Below are 17,039 nucleotides of genomic sequence, written 5' to 3'. Positions count from 1 at the left end.
ACTTGGTATTTTCTTTGAGTTTGAGCTATAAAATTAATTTTTATTTAAGGTCCGAAGTTCACTACGAAGTAGACTCAGAGTTAGATTCTCAATTCTTTATTATTACTTAATAATAAGAGTCGGTGTTGATTCGAACTTTCTATATAGGTTTACAGGCAGCTTCTATCGAGTCTCGAGATTTTAGTGTTGGTGTAATTGTGATTGACAACAGCTTTGTTATATCGGTAACAGTGCCCCCCCAGAAGGCTTATCCACTAAGAGTTGCGCTTTGGTTTCTGATTGAGACGTCCTCTAGAAGGCTGAGTTATTTTATATGGCTGATATGGGCAGCGGAATGTTGAAGTCGATGGTGTCTTATCGAAAATGTATTTTTCGTTGGTTTCAAGATACGCTGGCTTCAGGCGATTTACCGAAAGTTTTTCTTTCTTTCTTTCTCGAATGTTTAAAGTGAAGAATTTGTCCGAGAGTTCTAGCTCTAGTTCTTCGAAAGGCCCTTCTTAACGTGGAACAATAGAGGGTTCGATGGAGTCGTTTTGAACAAAGACGAAGTCGGCGGATTTTAGGTCTATATGAATGAATGGATACTGTTTGGAGTGCCAGGTCATCTGTTGAGGTCTAGATTGGCTCATCATCTGGCGTAAATCTTTGACGAATTCACATTGCGGCCAGTTTTCCATTGTTGGAACAAGTAAATCGGCTCGTAGTCTGAGTGAAGTCCCATAGACTAGGTCTGCTGGTGTAGCTTTTAGATCTTCCTTCACAGTTGCACGAAGGCCAATCAATATCAGCTGGAGTTGTTGTACCCATCGAACAGTATTGTTGCAATTGATTGCTGCATTTAACGTTCGATATAACCGCTCAACGATTCTGTTAGCCTGTGGATGATACGAGGTCGTCATTGTGTAGTTGGTTCCCATGTACATACTTGCAAAGTTCTTTGAAGATCGCCGAATAATTTTATTTATTATAACTTAATTATAGGAGTCGGTGTTACTTCACTGGATGCCGGTAGTAGAATTCTGTTCTCGAACTCTCTATATAGTTTTACAGGCAATTCTATCGAGTCTCGAGATTTGAGTGTTGGTAAAGTTGTGATGGACAACAGCGTAGTGTTTTTAAATCCGCCACATACATATTCTCAAAATTGTACGGGTATTTTTTCCAAATTTTCAAAAGTACCATCTTAAAAACCTCAAGCTTTAGAGAAATTTAAAGACCGTATTTAACAAAAACCAATCAATTTGATTCAGAAAAGTATAATTTGATGTCAATTACAAAACTTTTTTGACCAATTTAATTTAAGGCACTTTCACGCTCACTACTTTTTGTTGTAGTTAAGCTACATTCTGAATAAACTTACGTATTTATTTTTAAAATAAAAAATGATGAATAAAATTAGTATCAAAGAATCGAAAAATTTGGAATTATTAATTATTAACGTATTTTTGATACGTATGGTATAATATTTTATTTCTATCAACAAAAAACAATTTAAATAATAATTTTTCATTTGCCATAAATAAACAGAAACAAATTCAAACCAGATGCAGCTGTAATACAATCTCATTTCCTTTTCATAGAATCAAAAACTTTTTATCGAAATAAAAAATTGTTTTAAATAAAAATAAATCAAAGAAACAAAAGCGTATTCAATTCAAATTTCAAAATGATATTTTCATCACATAATTCCCAATGTAAAAGTGCTTCGAAATAAAAGTATGAAATAAAACAGACCGAAAAAAAAGGAACCAATTTCTGATAAAAACGCAGCCATATCAGCTTCAAAAACTGTTGGTATGAAGGTTTTGAGGTATAAAAAACAGAAAGTAAAATGAAAAGGGAAAAAATTTAAACAAATACACGACATTTTACATTTTTTTTCTCGTATTTTTAAATATAAAAAGTTTGATTAAAAATTTCGGTGACATTGTCAGAAAATGTTTTTTAATTAAAATGCCGACAATGTTGTCTGATGCTGTTGCTGGCAATTGTATGCATTGTAACCGATAAGGGTTCCCAGTTCCCACACAAGCCCACACCCCCCGAAAACCCTTATAGAGGAGTGGAGTGGGCAGCAAAACAAAAAATTACACCGAAACAGGTAAAAATTAAAAAAATAAATAGTACGTGGTCATCCTTTTTGTTGTACAGGAACATGTTAAACCAACCAGAGCCCCAAACCAATCTGTTTAACACAACGAGCTTGGGAGACAGGACACGGGCACACAACACAGGACTCGAGAGAATTGAGAACCCTATGGCAATGGCAATGGCATCAGAAGCAGAGAGCATCATTCGGATCCCGCACATTTTGGACAATGACAATTTATTTCGGTATAAAATGTCGGTACATTTATATGAAGCCTGCAAGGACAACCCACCTGCCCCCATCAGCACCACAAAAAAGGCATTGCCGGGGAACAAAAAAGAACCCTTATGCAACCGAGAGTTGAAATGCAAGGAATGTTCAACAAAATGTCCCTTTTTTTGTTTTTAACCTTATTTTTTTATTTTAATGTATAAATTCAAATTAATTGAAAGGGTGGTGTCCTGAACGGATGTGGATTGTGGATATACATAATAAAGTATGTGATGTGTGTTGTTTCAAAAAATAAAACGATTTTATGAATTAAAAAAAAAAAAAACAATACAGTTTCATAATGACTGGTGTATGGTTTGGTTGTGTTTTTGAATTTTTTTTAGGAATAAAATTAAAACGCATTCAGCTGGAGCATGCTTGTGAATATATTGAGGAAATTGTAAAAATTGAATGGTTTTTTGTTAAGTGTTTTGTACAATTTATATATTTTTTTCACGCTTCCTGCACAAATAAGGTAAAATATTGGTTTCGTGCAACTTAATTCCAACGATTCAATTGAAGCAGATATTTGTATGTATTTGTCTATAATCTCTCTTTGATTATAAAACAATGAAGTGTATTTTAGGGCTCTGACGAAAAACTTATTTTTTCGGAACAAATGACATATTTCGTTGTTTTTTTTTTCTAGCAATTAAATTAAATAATAAAACAAGAATATTGTATATACATTATTACAACAGGGACTTCAGGAACATTTATGAAATTTATTTTTTAAGAATGATCTTTTTAAAGTATCAGATGAATGTTAGAGAAAATAGCTGCATACAAAAATAGTTTTAATCAATAGAATAACTCAGCGATTTTCTGTTGTACATATATTTTTAAAGCGAAAACAGGCCTTTGAAATAGTTTCATAACTTTTTAAAATACACTGAACAAGGGTAAGGTATACGATTGCGGTTTTAAGGCTTCAATTACACGAGTTGTAGTTTCAAACAGACTGAAAGTCATTCTTAGTCCAAAGTTGTTCTACACTTCAAAAGTTGTGCTTAATCTTACAAAAGAGAGCTCGCAGGACAGAGTAAAACTTTTAAACTTTTTGCCTATTGACTAAGGGTTGCCCAAGTAATGCTTTTATTTTCATTTCTATTTTGGTAAATGCCAATATTGTTCATATTTTCTATTTCTTTATTGGATTCATATTTATGATTAAGTTGATTAAAATTTATCATAGATCTTTGGTAGCTCTGCTCGAGTACATTTTTTTGACGTCAAAAAAGTAGTTCAAACTAGTGCAAATTGGTTCGAAATAGGTTGCAGACATTTTGACAGTTTGCTTTCTCTCTAAGAGCCATGCATCCCCACTCCTATAATTTTACAAGACAATATTTATCATATGTTAAAATTACTTGGAAGCCATATTCTTTAATTTTTGAAAAGATATTTGAGTCTAAAATCAATTTTTACCAACTTTTATACATTTTTTTAGGTTTTCATTTTTTGTAAAAAACTGTAAATTCGATTTTTCTTATTTTGTCCTAATGTTGAAAACAATATTTCTTATAAGTAAAAATTAGTTAGAAGCTATTATCTCAAATTTTTGAAAAGATATTTGAGTCGAATATCATTTTTACCAACTTTTGTTAAATTTCCTTTTAAGTTTTTATTTTTTGTAAAAAACTGTCAATTTGATTTTTTTTTTCAAAATTTTACTGAATGTTGACAACAATGTTTTTCGAAAGATAAAAGTAAATTAAAGGCAATATCTCAAAGTTTTGAAAACATAACATTTGAGTCAAAAATCAATTTTTACCAACTTTTATTAATTCTTTTTTAGATTTTTATTTTTTTGTAAAAAAAACTGTCAATTTGATTTTTCTCAATATTTTTTAGAATGTTGAAAACAATGTTTTTTATAATATAAAATAAGTTTGAAGCCTAAGTCTCAAGTTTTTGAAAAGATATTTGAGTCGAAATTCAATTTTTTCCCAACTTTGAGTAATGTTTTTTTTAGGTTTTTATTTTTTATAAAAAAAACTGTCAACTGATTTTTCTCACAATTTTATCAGATATCAAAAACATTATTCTTCGTTGCGCAAAATTGTTTTGGAGATGAAATCATATTTTGGTCGTAAAATTTTCAAGGTGGCAATTTTTTTTCAGTTTTTTTGATTTATAGAAAAAACCGTTTATTGGATTTTTAAAAAAAAAGTACTTGTTTTAAATTACGTAACAATATATGATATAAAATTTAATTTAAGTCTCTAACGTCATTAGTTCATGAGATATTTAGGTTTAACCAAAATATTCACCTTTTTTTAAACTGCTATGGTAAAACAACCACACACGCAATTTTCTTGAGAGCCCTTTCTGCATCTTTCTGTCTTATTATCTGTATAACAAAATGTATTTGAAATCGATATCTCTGCTGGTTCTTGAGCTATGGACGACGAAAAAAATGTCACGAACGTACGGACGTACAGACGTACGGACGTACGAACGTACGTACACACGCACGCACAGGCATCTTTCTAAAAATCTTTTATTTCGACTCTAGGGACCTTGAGAAATGTCAAAATTTTCAATTTGACAAATCGAACCCATTACAGTAACTTCCTATGGGAAGTTAAAAAAACACAAATAGAAGAAATTTTTTGTGAAAATCAAAAGTTAAAATTAACTTCACTAAAAAATAACTAAATAAAATGGACAATTTTCAAGAAGAAATGGTAAGAAAACATCTGGAGATTGAGATTCTATAAAAAAAAGTTCATTTAACAATTGCAGCTTTGACGTCGAAACACTATTTGCATTTTTGAAAGTGCTGTCAAACTTAATCATTTTTAAATCTTTTTGTACGGTGGATTTTTTAATCTTAAGTGAGATAAACCTTTGGTGGAAACATAGTAAAACTTAATTATCTTATCTATTGTTTTCTATTGCAAAATAAGCCCAGTTAGTCCATTTTCATGAACAAAACTAATTAATATCAACAGTAACAGATTTATTTTTTTCGCCAATGGAAAACACTTGATTAAAAATGCACAACTACTCAACGAACACAGCCATCGAGATACAAATGAAATATCAATCGTACCAACATTTGAGAACGAAATCACATAAGATCCACTCGAGACGCGTATACATGTCAAAAACCCATCCGTAGTAAGATTCCACTTTAACTTTTATCGGTAGTATTCATACTGCTGATATTGTTTTTGTTATTCGTGTAAGATCCTACTATACTATTGATATAGATTTTGCAACACAACACGGGTATTGACTAGCAAGACTAATGTGCTTGAGCTTACATATGCTAATAAAATCAATCAAATTGTTACAATTGAAATATCCTGTTGTAAGTACTTTCAGTGAGGTTCGTTGAAATAAAAATGGGTGCCAGAAATTTTAATAATGTCTTCCAAATAAAAGTTAAAATTACAAAAGTAATGAATTTTAATTAAACAAAGAATGAAAAAATGGCAAAGTGGCAAAGTGGGCTTTTAATACCGGACGCGTCTAGAAAAATATATATTCGAAAACAACAAATAAACATTTTCCTCTTATTCACGATCCACTTCGAATCTCAATTCCTTTTTTTTCAAATTCCTCGAACTTTTGATTTTTTTCCATCTCGACTTTTTTTCCTTCAAACAATTCCTCTATTTCATTTCATTTCATTTATCTGCATAAATTTACTCAGTAAGATACAATACCTTATAAATTATAGTAAAACTTCAGTATAGTAATACTATTTGTACATTCATTGTGCTTTTCTAATGTGGTTTTAAAATACAATAGAAAATTGAAAAAGCTAATTCATTCGCTCTCTTAATTTTAAATATAAATTGAAATTTTTTAAAATTAAAAAAAAATTATATAAAGGAAATTTATTTATGTTAACAAAAATGAGTTTGTCCTTAAAAAGAAAATTTTATTCAAAACAAAAGAAAAAATATATTTGATTGTCATCATCACCATCAACATCCACAAGATAATTAGGAGAAAAATTCTTCGTCGAGCTGCTTATTATTTTTAAAGATTGAGGGAGGGAATTCCATAATCCTCTAACACTTTTTACTATTTTACTGCTCGCTTGCTAGACTCTTTAAAGAGTGCCTTCTAATCTAATTATTTTCTTCCTCCCTCGACACACACACATTCCTCCAACATAAGCATTCGTTTTCGTGATTGTCGGTCACGGCATCATGGCTTCCTAGAAGCATAACGCTCATCAGGAAACCCGCCGTTATTGACTCTCAGCGAAACTTTACTTTCAAACACACGAACATGGTTTCAACAAGTTGTTGGATAAGTTTCCAAAACTTGCCGAAACGTAATGGACTAGTTCAGACCCCTTCCCCAATATTCCTATTTTTCGAGGAAGATTAAAGAAAAAATACAAATCGAAAAAAAGTCTCTGGGCATTTTCCTATTAATATTAATTTTACCCGCGAGATTCAAAGAGTTCATTTGTACAAAATATTAAGTCAAGCGACTTTAAAACGCGGCGTTAAAAACACTTATTTTGTACATAAGCGATTAAATATTAATTCAATAAATCTACGTTAAAAATAACAAACGTTAAGAAAATATGTTGTTGTTGTTGTTGTTAAAGTAAGGGTCCGCCTCATAATTCCTCGGCTCATCCGCCGGAATTTTCGACCTTGTCGAAAGAACTCGTTCTCGATCACCTGCTTTCGTTGCTTTTGCAAAATAAAAGCTAGGTACACCTGTGCTTGATGAGACCATGGTTGCCCTCAACTTTGCCAATATTTTACAGCCTCAATTAAGGGAAAAGAAAACAGCCAAAGGCTGTTTTTTGTTGCGGTAAAATTAACCGTAACAAATCTTCCAGAGCTGGAGTTTCTTGACTGCTGTGATGAAGCAAAACAGTTGAAATAAATGTCTACTCGTTATATTTCCGGTGTTTTAAATCTTGCAGCTCCCATCTTAAAGTTCTGTTAAGGGTTGTGTTTCCGGAACATTTTTTTTTTAAAGCAGTCCTTTATTTAAAAAGTCTTGTTTAGTTTTTTCTTCATTTTTAAGACTTGAAACAACTCTTCTAACTATTGAAGGTTTTTAACCTGACCAAAAGCATTTGTATTGTTTTATCGAGAGGTCCCTGCTGAAAATTCTTCTTCTCAAACCAAGACAGCTTTCGTGTTTGTTGATTTACAAGTACAAAATCATCTTCTCATAGTCAAAAACATTTTTCTTTATTTTTAGACCATAATCACCTCATTTTAAGAGTCGACTTCCAATTTAAAACCGATTTAGTGCAGGTTTTATTTGTTTAAAAAATTGCGTCACTATTTTATTAGAATAGTTAGAAATTATACAAAACTTTACAAGGCAAAATGCCAACTGGTGCGAAACAGAAAAACTAATTTTTAAGTCACAGCTCACAGATCTAAGGGTAAAGCCGTATTTCGCTTTGTTCTTGTAACGTAAATAAATAGACAATCTGATCTGCATCACGAGGAAAATAAAACACGACTAATATATAAGCTCACCAAACCATCTCCATCTACATCAAGTCGCTCACTGCTCAAATAATTCTTTGTTTTATTTATCCGAGTTTCTTTTTCATTGTATCTTCATTTGCATTTGACATCAAATCCCTCTTGAAGCAAATATATTTAAGTTTTGTTGAATGAAAGCTAACGCAATTAAGCCTTAGCGGCCAAACCTCATACAGGCCACCAAGCCGCCACACGGTTTAATTCGTTACCCCACGATGAAAACCCCAATTGCACAAGGTATGTGGATATTTTATGACTTTTAAGTCAATTGGATAGTTCTTTAACATTTTTCATGATTTTGATTAATTAATGTAATGTCGATTTAAAAAAAAAAAACATATTTGTATTGAACAACGGTTACGTCTACACTGGGACAGCTTACTATTCCAGACCAAAGGAAACTATTGTTTACTCAGAGCCCCCATGGATTTGTTGGCTTACTATGTAACGAAGGCACTAATCAAACTTGCCTGCTACAATCACTTCTCATTCCAGTTTTTTAAAGCTTGGGGTAACGATCCAAAAAATGATGTGTTGACTGCATATCATCAAATTTTCAATTATGTGTTGACCATTAGCGTTGCCTCAGACATTACACGATCCCAGAACATCGCTTCCGTGCTAACTCAAAAATATGTATGGGGACAGATTTTGGAGTCATTTTTACGAAAAGAGTCAACGCGTTGGACGTTTACGTTGACCGTCTAATAGTATAGCTTTACTCATTACGAAGGAATAAAGACAGATGATGCCGCCATCCAGCCTGTAAATTGCACGAAACATACAATTTCAATGGATGTAATGGTGATATTTTAATGGCTTTAAGACTGTCTGTACGAGTACAACAACTTATTAAAGAAGCCATTCAACCAAAAATGAATTTCAATGAACTCAACGAACAGATTTAGTTATTCCAAAGTAAATGTTCACAGTTGCACGAAAGAATTCATGACAAATCTCCAAACTTTACATTGTTTAGATATTTCAACACAGTGTGACTTTCTAAACTGTCAAACGATACACAAAATTCATCGATCTCATGCTACTAAAAAGATAATTATTCTTCTTTGAGGAATCTGAGTCTTTAAAACACCGTCTTTTTTGTTTATTTTGCACATACAGAGTAAAGAGGCATATTTCAAAAATCTGGTTGCATAAAATTTAATTAATTTTGATTTCATCATTTCATCATCAAATCAAAAACTAAGTCATAACTCAATTACACTAAACTTAAATCATATTTTCAATCACAATTAGCACCAAAATATAACAGATGGTATTTATTATTAAAGAAAATGAAAACATAACCTGATTACATCTCCTGACCTAAATATTATAAAATCTACCATATGCACCCCGTACTCCAATCAATAGTAACGCGCCAAGAAATATTAAGAAAACGACAAAAACAGACATATTTCCAATAATCTAAAGCCACATCGCTTATAGCTTGTCAATATAATAATATTGATAAAAGCAATTTCCTATTATTCTTTTTGAAAGGCAATTTCTTTTGTCTACCTTTTTCAACTCTGAGAGTAGAAATATAAAAATAAATAAGAAAAAGAAAAAAGAAAAACGAGTAGCATCATTAAAAAACTAAAAAATACCCGAACAAAGGTTGTTTTTCCACTTATCCTCTCAACATCACTCATCCCTTAAAAAATCTACGTTGCTGTTGAGTTCATTCAACTTGATTACCCCCGAAAAAATCCATCACAACCAAACTCATCTACTTTCTACATTCTACACCTTGTTTACTTCCACCCTTGCGTCAAATGTTTACTTTCAAGAAATTTCTTAGATATACTTAAAGCTCAATTGTGAAAAATTGGGTGTGGAGGAAGACCGGAAATTGGAAGTGTAAAATGGGGCGTGTTTGATGTGTGATTGAAGAGAGGGCGACATTTTAAAAGGACCGCCACACAATTTTATTCACGACCTCAGTGGCAGTGGCCTGTTTTTTTCCTAACTATTGTTAACTATTGTCGTTTCGAAACATCAAGAGGCGTTTTTCTTTTTAAGCTCTGAGCAGAGCCTGAGTACTTCGAGTAGGGCTGAGCTGAGTTTGATCAGAAACCTCTGATTGATTTATGAAACACACTGCACAGAACGAAAAAAGTCATCCCATTGACTATTTCGGTAGTCAATATGACTATTTGGTAGTCAATTTTCAGCCGATAACCCCGATAGTCAATAGAACAATTTTCGGTTATAAACTTTGGAATGCGATTTTTTTTTACAATTTGGGAGTTAATATGACAACTTTGGTTGAAGGAAATTGAAACTACGGTTGTCATATTGACTAATTTGGTAGTCAATATGACAACTGCGGTAGCCAATAGGACAACATCGGTAGTCAATATGACAATTTTTTTTGAAAACCGAAATCTAATGTGACTACTTTGCAGTCAATATAACAATCCTTGATAGTCAGTTTTGGGTAGGCAATATGACAACCCGTACTAAACAATCGTGAAGTCAGCCACGCCCAGCACTCTGATTAGTCTAAACTAAGAAATTAAAAAGGTTTTCCTTTTGACAGCTGAGTTATCTGCTCTCCTCTTAAAAAGAAATGTCATCACATTGTTCCAAAACTCATTGTTGAAGTGTCAAATAGCAACGATTTATAACAATTTACAACTCACCTCGGGTGAAGAGTTGAGAGTGTTGAACTGTCAAAGTGAATGGTTTGTTTACAAACAAGCAATTTTTGTTGGCTCGGAATAAAACAATGGAAATTAATCACTTTCTCACAGACAAACAGATGCTCCTTAATAATTCTAACGAATCCCAACAATTCATGACAATGACACTTGAACAATTTTTTTGACATATTAGCAATTGTTGACTTTACTTTGATTCACTTGAATTCTATTAGGCAACTTAAATTTATTCAATGCTCAATACCATGGAACGCCCAGTTGACCGGCAACTCAAATTTGCTTAGAGTTGCCCAAATTTTCTCGTCGATCTTGGTTGCCGACAATTTGAGCAACTTTTGGTTGTTGTATTGTTTTTTACTTCAAGTAACAAACATTGACTTTTAAAAAGTATTATTTTTTCTATTGAGAATTGCCTTTTTTAACTCAGAAGCAGAATGTGTACAAAAACGAAAATTAAAGTTGCTTAAAGTTGCTCTAACTTTCCTGGTGAAAAATGGAATGCAATTTGGGCAACTTAGAGCAACTCTTAACAACTTTAAGTTGCCGGGAGATAAAATGGCTAAGTGAGTGCCAGGACTTATGGCTGAGACACAAACTCGCTCTAACTTAGGCTTCGTCTGCTTTACGATGGGCCTGCTTCGAGTTTGCTTTGAATGACATTTCACTTCACTCACTTCTGTTATTAGCAGCTGTAAGGTTTTTCCAAAAGATTGTTTTGATTTTTCGTGCAGTAAAAAATATGAATTTTGAAATCGAAAAAATTTAATTTAACGTGGAAGAAGCTTTCTCAACCTATAAATATCAGTGGGAATCCTTCCAAAAGCAAATATATTTTGTTGTTGACTTTATTTACAGCTGTTGAGCTGTCAGACAAAGTAAATGTTCAACAAATTTGAACTAGAGCTTCAGGTTGGAGTCACATTACGTAACATTACGTTCTTTTCCCTACGATTGTCAAACGAAACGTGAGGTCAAAGCTGCATTGTGAAAGCATGCATTGAATTACTATGGCTGAACTCGTAAACGTCAGGCGAAGCGAAGGCTGAAGCGTGTTTGTGTTTTAGCCATCATGGTAAACAACTTTCTCCAAAATACAAAATGTTGTGATTTTTTTTTATTCCGTTTAAAAATTGTGTTTGAATGTTGTTTCAATTTTTAACCACGACTTAATTTTGACGTTAAAAATGGAATCAATTTTAGCGTTTTGCTGTACGAAAGTTAAAAAAATTTAATAAGTTCTTAATTTTTACTTGCCATGGTTTTGCGTTCATAACTTTTCCAAAAGATCATTATCATTTTTTTTTTTTTTTTTTTTTATAATTAGCAAACACTAAAAGGGTTTTTTATACCTTTAATATGCCAAAGACACAGTGTGAGCATTAGGAAAAGAGGGAAGGGTTGGATAGGAGGTGTCGGTGTACATTGGTTTTAAATTTCTGAACATTGCAATGACAGGGAAAGATAGAGCGTGGCAAGGCGTTCCACATTCGCGTAGTACGGCTAAAAAAAGAATCTCTGTACTTCATAGTACGTCCGAAGTTGGGCTCAAGGGTAAACTGATGGGCATTCCTAGAAGCGCGGGTATTACGGTTAAATTGTTTAAGGGGAGGAATGCAACTGGCTATTTCACTAGAGCATAGTCCGTTAAAATAACGGTAAAAAAGGGTGAGGCAAGAAACCTTGCGTCGATGTTCGAGTGATGTAAACGAGTTGATGGTGTTTATGTCACCAATCATTTTAAAAGCTCTTTTTTGAATACTGTCCAAGAGGCTTAAATAAGTTACTGGAGCACCAGCCCAGAGATGAGAGTTATATTCAAGTTTCGGACGTATATAGGTTTTGTAGATTGTAGCCAGATCAGACGGAGAAAAAAATTTCTTGCAACGTCTCAGAAAACCTAGACATCTTGCGGCATTTTTGGCAACATCGCGTATGTGATCGCTCCACAAAAGGTGGTTGCTGATGCACATTCCGAGGATGTCAAGATTTTCTGTTTCGTTGATGCAAGTGCCACTCATAGATAGTGGCAAAGACGGTTTATCTCGCTTTAACGAAGCAAGACAGCATTGCGTTTTCGAAGCATTAAATTCCACACGATTTTTTATTCCCCATTGTACAATGCTGTGTAGGTCGGAATTTAATGAGCTAATCATATTTTGCCGTTGCACTTCCACATCCGAAGAGGAGGGTTGTGAGTCTGGAAACGAATATGAAAAGCTAAGAGTGCTATCGTCAGCGAAACAATGTATTGGATTAGAAGTAGCAGACAGGAGATCATTTATAAAAATGAGGAAGAGGGTCGGAGACAAAACGGAGCCCTGGGGCACACCAGCGTTTATTTTATGAGTTTCAGACTTGAATCCGTCCAAAACAACTTGTATTGAACGGTTCGAAAGAAAATTTCTAATCCAACGAAGAAGAGATTCGTCGATACCGAAAGCACGCATTTTCGATAAGAGAGCAAGATGCCAAACTTTATCAAATGCCTTTGAAATATCAAGTGCAATAATCTTACTTTCTCCAAAACGATGTAAAGATCTGTTCCACTGTTCGGTGAGATGAACCATAAGATCACCAGTGGACCTATTGCTACGAAAGCCGTATTGCCGGTCATTAAGAAGCTTCCGTTCCTCAAGATATTTCTTAAGCTGATAATTAATCAGCGTTTCCATGACCTTAGAAAGAAGGGACGTTAGTGCTATCGGTCGGTAATTTGTGGGAGAAGAAGATTCGCCTTTTTTTGGAATTGGCTGAACAAATGCAGTTTTCCAACTACTCGGAACGAGCCCAGAAGAATAGGATAGATGGAAAAGCTTACGCAGTGGTTTTGCTAGCGTGGAAGAACACCTCTTCAGAATAATTGCGGGGATACCATCTGGGCCAGCGGATTTATGAATGTTGAGATCTTTAAGAACTCTCGCCACAGTTCGAGTACGAAAAAAGATTGGTCCCATAGAATCATTTACGCGTTCAAGAACTGGAGGAGTCATGACACTATCTGGTAAGGTGGAATTTTCGGCGAACTGCCTTGCAAATAAGTTAGCTTTATCAATAGAGCTAACTAAAGGAGTGTCATTGACAACAAGCGTAGGAACCGAGGAAGAGGAAGAATTCCTCATGTTTTTTACAAATGACCAAAAATTCTTACTGCCTTTGGGACATTGCAGTATTTTTCGCCGTAATTTTTGGTCATGTAAAAATTTGGTCCTTCGAATATAGGCGTTGCAGGCCTTCCTGGCTTGCTTAAACTTTTTCCGGTTTTCCTCAGTTGGGTTGGCTTTAAAACACCTCTTTCTCCTTGATAACCTCTTTGCAGCTCGAATCGAACCATGATTTATCCTTGGGTTTAATACTTTTAACCCTATTCGGGATAAACGTTTCCATTCCCAAATGAATCATACTAGAAATCATATCTGCACTGGAGTCTACGTCGCTATCGAGGAAGCATAGCGACCAGTTAAAGATCCTGAAAAAATTATTGAGACCGTCCCAGTTGGCTTTCTCGTACTGCCAAACGGTTCTCTTTGGAGCTCTTTCTTTAACTGGATTTGTTTGACACGAGAAATTAGCAGATATAACACTATGGTCCGATGTGCCTAGAGGCGTCAATACACTGATTGTGTACTTATCAGGATCAGAAGTGAGAAACAAGTCAAGGGTATTTTCTGCTCGGCCGTTAACGTCTGATATTCGAGTAGGCTCATTGACAAGCTGAGTAAGATGGTTAAACTCAGCAAAAATCTCAGCACACATTCCTTCGGGCGTTGTCTGGCCCGAATGGCGAAGCCACGAAGAATTGTGAACATTGAAATCGCCCGTAATAACGATTTCAGTGTGAGGATACAGGGAGACAATAAGGTTTCCCAAAAGGTTAACCACAAGTGTAAACATTTATGCTGCTTCGTAGCAAGATAAAATGTAATCGATTTTATTCACCACGTTTGTGGTGAACAATTTAACCAACTGTCAAATCAAATCACATTTACCATATTGGCTCGTTCGCACTTCACCTACGAATATTTTCAAACTTCTTGGCTGAATTTTGAATTCAAGCTTTATGTGAATAGCTTGTAATGCTGATTAGATTTTCTTGTATTGTTAGATTTTGACATTAGTCTGGTGAATAAAAAGTAGTTTAAGTGTGACGTTTCAATGTTTATAATATTTTGTTCGATAAAAGGCCTCCATCTCTGCAAGTACCACCCCTGATAAAAAAGCCCTCTCTTCTGTTAAGAGTATCCCTCAGAGAAAAAGAAAAGCGATACCATCGAGTATTTTTTCTATACTTTATCCCGATAGAGAAGAAAAAAAAACAGAATAATAGAAAAACAAGAAATAAAAATAAATAAAAGAAAAGAAAATCACCCAAATACAACAACAACCACAAAAAGAAAACATCCTTCATATCATAAAAACCGCCCAACTGTAAAGTCAAACAAATTTGGACACGTTTTCCACATCAGGACTCTTGCACAACACCATCATCGACATCATCAACATCACCTTCAGCCTTCACCATCGAATCTTACTATATATGTATGTATCTATTGAAAATGTGATAGAGTCTTGAGATGAAGGACGACACCATCATACACAGCACAGAGTCCTCGTCGTCGTCGATACCTTCAATTTAGCCGAGAGATAATTAAGCCCAAGCATTTTCTTCTAAATTCCTTTCAGGTGTGGATACTGGATACTCTAATACTCACCTATAGTCCTACCGAATACCCCTTCCAATTTGTCGGATATACCTAACTGTAGCATAGCTATAAGGATCGGACAGGACAATAAGCTCGGAAATGGTGATGAAATCTGGTTTAAACCGAAAGAGAAAGAGAGAGAGATAGTGTAGGGAATACCATACTCGTTTGTTTGTTAACCTTGTTTCTCTTAATCCTCTGAGTAAATACACGCCAAGGAGTTGGTCCTACGATATATGAGAAAGGACCTGTCCTCGGTGCACAGAGGCACACACAGATTGTTGTTTCCGATTGTCAAGGTGTTGATTGAAGGTGGCCCAAGGTTACTTCTGGTTTTGATGTTTTTTTTTCGAGCTCCTTCGTTCGTTCGTTGTTGTTGGATTTTATCTTTCTTTGTTCTTCTCAACTGCAGAACGGAATTTCTTAATTATCCTTAAGTGGGTTGGCTGATATAAAGTAAAGAGAAGATTCTGCTCGAAGGGATTCGAAGACATTTCTATACCATCATCAGGAACATCAGTCATTGCGTATCTTTTGGTTTTTAGGTGAGCTGGGTTTGGAGTTGCTTTAATTTTCTCACCGGATAACGACTTTTAACACTCACAAGAAAACCTATACCTTACCTAACCTACCTAAGACCGAAAGATACTCAGAGACTCAACTTATCGTCAAGGACAAGACGCACGGCGGCATGTTATTTTGACAAGGAAGCAGGTAGGTAAGGTATGTATACTGTGGTTATTGCTGTTGGTGTTGGTGTTGCAGGACCTTGTGTCGTCGAACTAAAACGTAGCACTTTACTATGGTATAGAGCTTTGAATTTAATTTAAAATCTTCCCGGGATGTATAATATGAGAGTCTGTCATCGTGCAGAACCGCACACCTTTTACTTTATGTTAATGGGGTAATTTCGAAAATTAATCACCTCCGCCGGAAGGATATTCATATACGCACTTGGTTTTCTTCGTTCTTCAATTTTTCAGTTCTTCAGCTTTTTCTTTTTGTTTTTTGGAGGGAAATACATATTTTTACTGGATCATTAAACATTTTTGGTTTCCTTATGTGTCTAATGTGCGTTTTAGTCATTCAGCATTCATAGAAGGGCGGTTTTAGAATATTGCAGGCGGTCTGGCGGTCGGACGGGAGGTATGGAATTTGTTGATTTATTGCGTGTCGAAGGGGGTGTGGCAGTTATTTTTGTATTGTAATTTTTATATTTTTTCAAATGCTTCTCTGCAACTAAATTTTGTGGATGTGGCTGGGTCTGTGGATGTGGTTTGGATATGGGAATAATTTAACTTCCTTAGCGGTTTTACGCGTCGTTAAGTCGTTCATACGTGATATGGTGATGGAGATTAGAGGAGGGTGACCTAGTTTGTTATGCTTTTAAAAATGATTTTTCATAATTCCATTCCTTAACGGAAGCTAAGATAATAACATAAAATAAAGCGTCGAGTTATGGGCTGTTTAAGGGAGAAGGTAAACGGTTCTTCTTTTTATTTTAATGTCATAATTTTCGATATTATAGTAGTCTAGATTTTATGTTATTGTGTGAAGGTACTACTACTATGAGGCAAATTTGTATTCACTTGATTTAGTTTCATATTGTAATTAAAAATTCATAAGATTTAGAGCACTTTGTTGAATTTAAAGTGAGTAGCTCCTCATTGTTAATATGAGGTTTATCTTCTGTAATTAATTCTTTATAAGGTACAATTAGATAGATTAGATAGATCGTTTTTGTCATCCTTTTAAATATATATTGTTTGATTAAGATGGTACACAAGTTTCGTAACTAATTTATAATTCAAAATCATTTGGAATCATT

Source organism: Eupeodes corollae, chromosome 1 (genome assembly GCF_945859685.1).
Source record: "Eupeodes corollae chromosome 1, idEupCoro1.1, whole genome shotgun sequence".
NCBI classification, from domain to species: domain Eukaryota; kingdom Metazoa; phylum Arthropoda; class Insecta; order Diptera; family Syrphidae; genus Eupeodes; species Eupeodes corollae.
This window is presented reverse-complemented; position numbering follows the sequence as displayed.